Consider the following 7616-nt stretch of genomic DNA (forward strand, 5'->3'; position numbering starts at 1 on the left):
TTAGGTCGTAGTTTATTTTTTACCCTTTGCTTTTAGATCGCTAAGAACACGTATATAAAAGCAAACGATGAGGTTTACCACTGCCAGTTTTATCACTGCAAATTGTTATGGCTGATCCCATAGTTTCACAGGCAGATAGTACAGAAGCATTTCTTAACTTTAGTTGCCCTTTGTATCCTTAATTAGTAGAGAAGCATGACACTCTTGTGTTTGCTGGGGTCCATTCCAAGGTTAACAAGATATTTTCATGTGTCTTCTTAAATTTGGCACCTAATTCAATTCGTTCAGCAACTTGAGCTAGCCCTAAAAATATCGGGATAATTATACTGAACCAGTGGAATATGTTGCAGCAGGAAAAATTCAGCACAGTGACACTGATTGTCTTTCAACTTGTATGCCCACGAATTTCACTTCCTGTAGGTATCTATTTTCTCAGGTGGAATCTATTTCTGGAATCACTGATGGCAAAAGCACTACGTGCTCACAAAGTGCCTGTAAAGCAAACAAAGCTTTCTAATTGATCATTGACATAGGCCGTGTTTGGTTTGCGGGGGTAAGTTAACTTATCCCTGTAAGGTTGATAGCTTGCATAATCTGCACACAAAAAAATTCAGCACAGTGGAATATTCTGAAGATTAAGTGGCAGCCAAAAAATATCAGGAGCAATACCATGTTCAATCATTTCTGAAAAAAACTTCTCTGGTTTCTTGCATCATGATTAGATTACAGAAACCTGATAAAAAACAAGTGTAGCAAAAGAGATCAAGTTGCAAACTAGTACCAACGGGAAACTGCCTCAAGTGCTTTCTCACTGTTCTTTTTCATTCTAGTTAAGTTTTAAACAACATGAAAAGTTGACAACTGAATAAATGAGAACATAATAGTTTCATGACACTTGACTCCAATAGTTTCATGACAAGAACAAAATAGAACCTGGACTCAAACTGAAATTGTGCTATATACATATTGACAACAGCGATCGAAGCCTGTAGACCTCCAATTTTAGCAACAATAAATTTATCCATTAGACTACATCAATTGAAAATACAACAATTGAAACATCATCTCACCCACAACAATTGAAACATCATCTCACCATTACAGACCTCATGGTCGTCGCCTTGCGTATCATTCTGCACATCCTCCGACATCTGGCCATTGAAACCTATGGGAGGAATTGAAAGTGCATCTAGCCCCTAAACAAAGTTTTGGATGATTAATGACAATGCTAGCCAGAAGATGAGAGATCATTTTGATTGAAGGATCACTTGATCAAACTTAGAGCATGTGTGACCCGAAGCGATGGCTCTACGAAGATGAAGGCGCTCGAAGGCGTATTTTATTTTTTCTTTTTGAGTCGTAGGAACTCCGTACTACTAAGAGGGGTCACTGGAATCTCTGCATGCATCCTGGAGTAAGCCTAAGCCGAGTGGAGTAAGTTTAGGTCCAGTTGTAGCCTATGCTGTTTTTCCTGAAGCAGGGACAGGACGGTCCGGTCCTTGGTCCGGTGACAGGACGGTCCGGTCCTTGGTCCGGCCCTTGCTCAAGTCGAGTGTGTGGACGGTCCGGCCTCAAGCCGGACAGTCCGGTGGTAGGACGGTCCGGACCTTGGTCCGGCCCCTGCTCTGAGTGTCGGCCGGACGGTCCGGCCCCCTAGCTGGACAGTCCGGTTAGGTTTCTTTTCCAACGGCTAAGTGACGTCTGCCAGCCTATAAAAGGGGCTCTTGAGATCTAGCCGTTGGAGAGGCTTTCTGTTCGAGTTTTCTGGTAGCTAGGGCAAGTTTAGCACCTCTCAAGCCTCCCTACTAACCCAATACACCTCCTAGAGAGATTAATCGTTGGATCATGTCTTAGAGAGAGTGTTAAGGTTAGTGAGTGATAAAGTGTTCATTCTCGGGCGTTGATAGATGCATGTGGAGTCAAGGTGGCCTATTACTCTTGGAGATTGATCTCCTAGACGGATAGGCGTCGCCCGCGAGCCTCCGATTCGTGTGGATCGCCCGGGAGCAAGTTATGAAGGTTGGTGCCTAACCTCCACAAGGGAATAGGTAAGATTGATAGTGGATTCTTATGCTTTCTCATAGAAGGCTGCAGGGTAGAGCAATTGCAATCTAGGGCTGGGCAAGCCGTCTTGATCTTGATCTTGGTGGTCGATCGAAGGGGTTGCTAGTCCCTAGTTGTGAATTCGGAGACCCGTGTTGGTCTTTTGGGAGGAAGCCAAGAGAGGGAAAGGATCGAGAGAGATCCCGCTCGCAGGAGCGCCTCAACGGAGAGTAGGATCGAAAGATCCGAACTTCGAGATAAATCTCTCATGTCTTTGTTCTTATAATTTCGTGTTCTGTTTGTTCCTGCGATCTTTCTGCTGTTTTATTACACACATAATCACATCATGTTCCCAAGAACATCACCGAAAAGGTAGACTGTCAAGTCTGCATTTTTCACTGACCGGACGGTCTGGTGTTCTAACCAGGACGGTCCGGCCAGAGCTCTCGGCCCAACCCGAGAGTGCCGATCGGACGGTCCGGCCCCTGTACTGACCGCTGCGATTTGAAATATTTTTCAGGACACCTATTCACCCCCCCTCTAGGCTCTCTGGGACTTCAGGAATCACATGAGGGTGCATCGAGCCAACACCGGTTAAATCAAACCCTCTCTCCGAGCTATGATCCTCCAGATCCACCCTTGCTGCTCCAACCTAAGAAAAAAAATACCAGTCCCGACGGATTCATTACAGGAGCTGCTTTCCCCATGTGCCATTGAACGGGGACGCAACGGCCTCCACATAGCGAGACGACGTCAGGAGGGCGTGAGCGGTATGACAGCAAAAGGGCGAGGGCGCCGGACGGGAGGGCGCGACGAGAAGGACGATGGCATCGGAAGACGGCGGGGGAGGGGCGGCAGGGCGAGGTCGGATGAGGGCGCAGCTGCAAGCAAGGGCGCGGCTGCGGGAGAGGGCACGACGGCGGGAGGGCGGGGCCATGGCAGGACGAGGGCAGGCGAGTGAGCGCACGGCTGCCGGTGAGGGCACGATGGTGGGAGGGTGCAGGTGCGACAGCAGCAGGGCGGGAGCCACGCGCGAGAGGGAAGTAGACGCGCGGACGATCTCTCGGATGCGCGGGATGAAGGGTATGGTGAGCGCGGCCGGCTAGGCATACATACCTACTAACTACGACCGTATTGATAGCCAGATAGCGACCGGACCCAAATGAAGAGGCTATTGGATTGAGATTTCTCTGAAGTTTTTCTATTTTTACACAAGCAACTCAGTTTACATAGGCTTTTGGAGTTGCTCTAAGACAAGTATTGGTTGTTAATGTAGTAACAATGTTTAGGGGCAGCGTGTTCAAGCCCAGCGTGAAAATAAAAGATTTTTTTGAATTTTGAATTTTATTTATTAAATTATTCACCATTTTAATTTTGTGATTCAAAAAATCACAGGATTAGACTCCTCCCGCCCTCCCATAGGGCGGAATGCTGACGTGGCACACGACGCGGCGCCCGGGTGGGACGACCGTTAGCGGGGCGGCCGACAATTTTGCACTAAGCCCCCTTCCGCCCTTACGGAGGGCGGGAAGGGGGTAAGTGTAAAATTCGCACGGCCGGCCGACGCGCCCGCGGGGGGAGGGGGCCTGGCCATTTTGTAGGCGGCCCCCTACCTTCCTCCGTAAGGGCGGTTTAGGTTAGTTTGGCTAATTACCGTTAGGTAAAGGGTTAGATTTATGTAATATTGTTTAATGTTATATTTAGTACTGAATTAAGGTAATATTTTATTAAATTGGCTTTGTATATATTCAAATTAAAAGGAAATATAGAAAATATATTTCGAATGTTAATACAAGTTAAAAGCAAAGTTAAAAATTACGTAGGTTCGATTTAGGAAGTATTGTGTAATGTTTAATTTAGTCTAAATTAAGCTAACTTTTTTATAAAATTGGCTTTGTATATAATAATATCATTAAAATATATGTTGAACTAAAGAAAATATATTCCGAATGTTAATACAAGTTAATAGCAAAGTAAAAATTGTAGCACATGAGAAGGACAAAAACAAAGAAGAACATAATGGAGCAAGAAGCGCAAATCTAGTAAGATTCCACCGCTCAATTCGGGAAACAATGTCTTACAACAAAGGTTAAATCGGGATACAATCGTTGAAAAGACATAGCGTTCATCTTGGGAGTTGTCCCCTTGATCGTCGTTGTACCGTTGATCATTCGTGGTACTCCTTCTCTCGCTTGTACTCATGACATGTTTCGGCTTCAGTTATTTCATGGCCGTAGTACTCAGGCATGACTTCATCGATCCACGCAGTGAAACAACACGCTCTTTGGTTTCTCTAAAAATACTAGAGATGCTCCCAAAGGAGGTCAACAAAGATACGGATGTGGAAGACATAATGTCATATTGGGATGATGTTTACTTACGGCGTGGTTATCGGTTATGTTTGGACAAAGGAAATATCTCCTCCCATAACTATTTCAGGATGTACCTTCCCTTCATCCGCTGCTCCAGTCGAAACCCTATCTTCTCCTTCCTCCCTTCACCTTCACTACCTGATTCAGCTTCATCTCCTCTACGACTTAGCCCCTCCTGCTCTTGGGTACTCATTGTCTGAGTTCCCACCTTGTTAAACACTACAATGTGGATGACGAGTGGCCATCCTCGTTGCATTGCATTTTGCACATACGATCTCCATGTCGAGGGCACCGACATCAATTCCCAAATATTACCTTCTTCTGCCCGGCTTATTACCACTGACAAGGTTATATCTTGTGTTTCTAGGTCGTATCGAAATTCCATCATTAACCAACTATAAATAGCACCAAATGTCCTTTCAAGAGGTCTATCAATGGCCTTAATGGTGCATTTGAATTGAGTAAGATCTACTCCATAGGGACCATACATGACATTTTCTTTCCCATAGTACAGTCGAAACTGCACTTTATTTGCCATACCTACAATTGGAATGCACTGCTTTTTCAACACATATTTTACGACACTCATTTTAGTGTGCTTATGAATACATATTGTCCATACGAATTATTTTGTACTATATTACATCCTACCTGTAACTACATTTTTAACTACATCGTTTTTAATTTTGTAAATTCAAATTTAACTTACATTAACTTGGCAGTAAACACTATTCTGAACTATATCATTAATTTTTAACAATAATAACTCCACGCAATATTTCATTGTAGGTTTGATTATATTTTACCTATAAGCGATAAATCATATTAAATTTTCAATGTTAATAGTACGGTACCAACAAGCAATCAATATATTTTAATTATGTAAGCGACAATAATAAGAAGATGCTAACAACGATAAAAAAAACTATAGCTTTAAATTAACTTAGATATGCTTAACAGTGTCCTTAACTACAACATAAACTACTTTCATTTTCTATTTAACGTAATTATGTTTTACTATGTCTTTTTACACTATAAATAATTTTTGTAGTCACTAAGTTATACCATTAGTAACTTTTACCATCGCTAATTCAATTATCCACTAAATAATTTTCTAAATTGTACACTACAAATACGCTTTTACTAACTAAATTACACAATGACTAAATTAATTACCTAGTAAATAAATTCTTTATTATATCGTATCAATACATTACGTATGGACTAAATTATACTATCGCTAAATCAATGGTCCACTAAATAAGTTTCTAAATTGTACGGTCTACAAATTTTTTACCTACTAAATTATACATTCACAACAGTAATTATCTACTACATAAATATCTTAATTATAAACTATAAATGAATTTTGTTCTAACAAAGTAATACAATCGCTAAATAAACAACATTTATTGAACATAACAAATATTTTAAAAACTTACTGTAGTCCACCGAAAAATTTCAGTAGGGTTTCGCCGCTACAGAGCCCTCCCCTCAACTCTGAGTGAGTGAAGTGAGGAGGGAGAAAATGAGGAGGGGGAAGGGGGCTGGCTGCCTTATATAGGCTACCGAATAAACCGCCTTACGGAGGGCGGAAGGGGCCGCCTGCAAAATGGCCAGGCCCCTTCCCCCGGTAATTTTGTAGTTACCCCTTCCCGCCCTCCGTAAGGACGGAAGGGGGCTTAGTGCAAATTTCCCGACCGCCTCACTAATGGCCATCCTGTCTGGGCGCAGCGCCGTGTGTCACGTCAGCATTCCGTCCTCTAGGAGGACGGGAGGAGGCTAGTCTTGTGATTTTTTGAATTGAAAAATTAAAATGGTGAATAATTTAATAAATAAAATTCAAAATTCAAAAAATTCGAAGATATTAGGCTACCCATATCACTCTCGGCCCACCTGCGTCTGCGTGCTGGGCTCATAGACTATTGACGGGCCTCTACTCTGTTCTTCACCATTTGAAACCTTATGCTGTGTTTAAAATTCCAGCGCTGTGTTAAAGATAGCCGTCAGATGGAAGACAGAGGATTTTTTTATTTTTATAGCTATTTAATCATGGGGATTGTTTGGTTTTTTATAAAAAAGCCAAATGATATATTTGTAAACAAAAAATAATTTATAAATAAAAATTTTATATACGTATTCTTAGCGATCTAAAAGCCAAATCTGAAAAATAAACTTAAGTTAACCCCCCAAATTAACTCTAATTTATGGTTAAAAATTCAAATTTTGGCTGATTTTAAAAGCAGAAAGATAGAGTGCATATAAACGATAGAATTAACTACTTAAAAATTAAAAATCTAATTTAGAAAGTTGATACGATGAACTTCTTTATATAATATATTTTTTTTGAAAATTGAACGGTTTAGCTCTTCAAGAAATATACACGAAAAAGTTCGACAAGAAAGCTGAGAAAGATGGCGCAACCTAATTTTGTTTGGCAGAATAGAGTACAAATGCAGATGCTGATACACAGGCAAAATAGTGTACTCCATGTTATTTGCAAGAAAGTTACTCACCTGTTCTCAAAATAACTTTATTTTTTTTATCATTTCCATATATATGAAGAGAAAAACTAAAATACCTTTCACTTTATCAAATCCTAATTCGATTATCTTTCGCTTTATCAACTTCTAATACATTTATTACTTACTTTCAAAAACTTCGACACAATGATAGCTTAAAAATAAATTTATTTTACAAAAAAAAATATAGAAAAAAGTAATCTTATTTCCAAACGGACGTACTTCGGGATATGTCATATATCACATCCGACTCCAGAAGAGAAAAGGGCGTTCGTGTATGTGTTAGGTGCAAAAAAATGGGAAGGAATTAATTAAGAAAAAAATGTAGATGCCGTGCAGATCGAGGATGCCCGAGTACATGATCGACTTGGACTGATCAGCAGCAGCAGCAGCTGCATATATTTTTCTCTCGTGTCTCGTCTGTGTCTGATAGCGATTGAACTAGAGTTAAGCGGACGGGGTTAGACGCTAGTACCGTGTACCGTCTCAATTAATTCCAAACACGCGTTTCATGATACAACTTTTCTTCTTTCCTCTAGTGTTGTGATTATTTTTTAACATACCCTTAAATAATAATTGTGAGCAATTCGTTGTTTTAAATCCAATTACTCTGATTATAGTGTAATAGAAACTTTATAAGGCTAAATAAAAACTAAAATATATAACACTACGATAAATT

This window comes from Oryza brachyantha, chromosome 5 (genome assembly GCF_000231095.2).
Source record: "Oryza brachyantha chromosome 5, ObraRS2, whole genome shotgun sequence".
In the NCBI taxonomy this organism is placed as follows: Eukaryota; Viridiplantae; Streptophyta; class Magnoliopsida; order Poales; family Poaceae; genus Oryza; species Oryza brachyantha.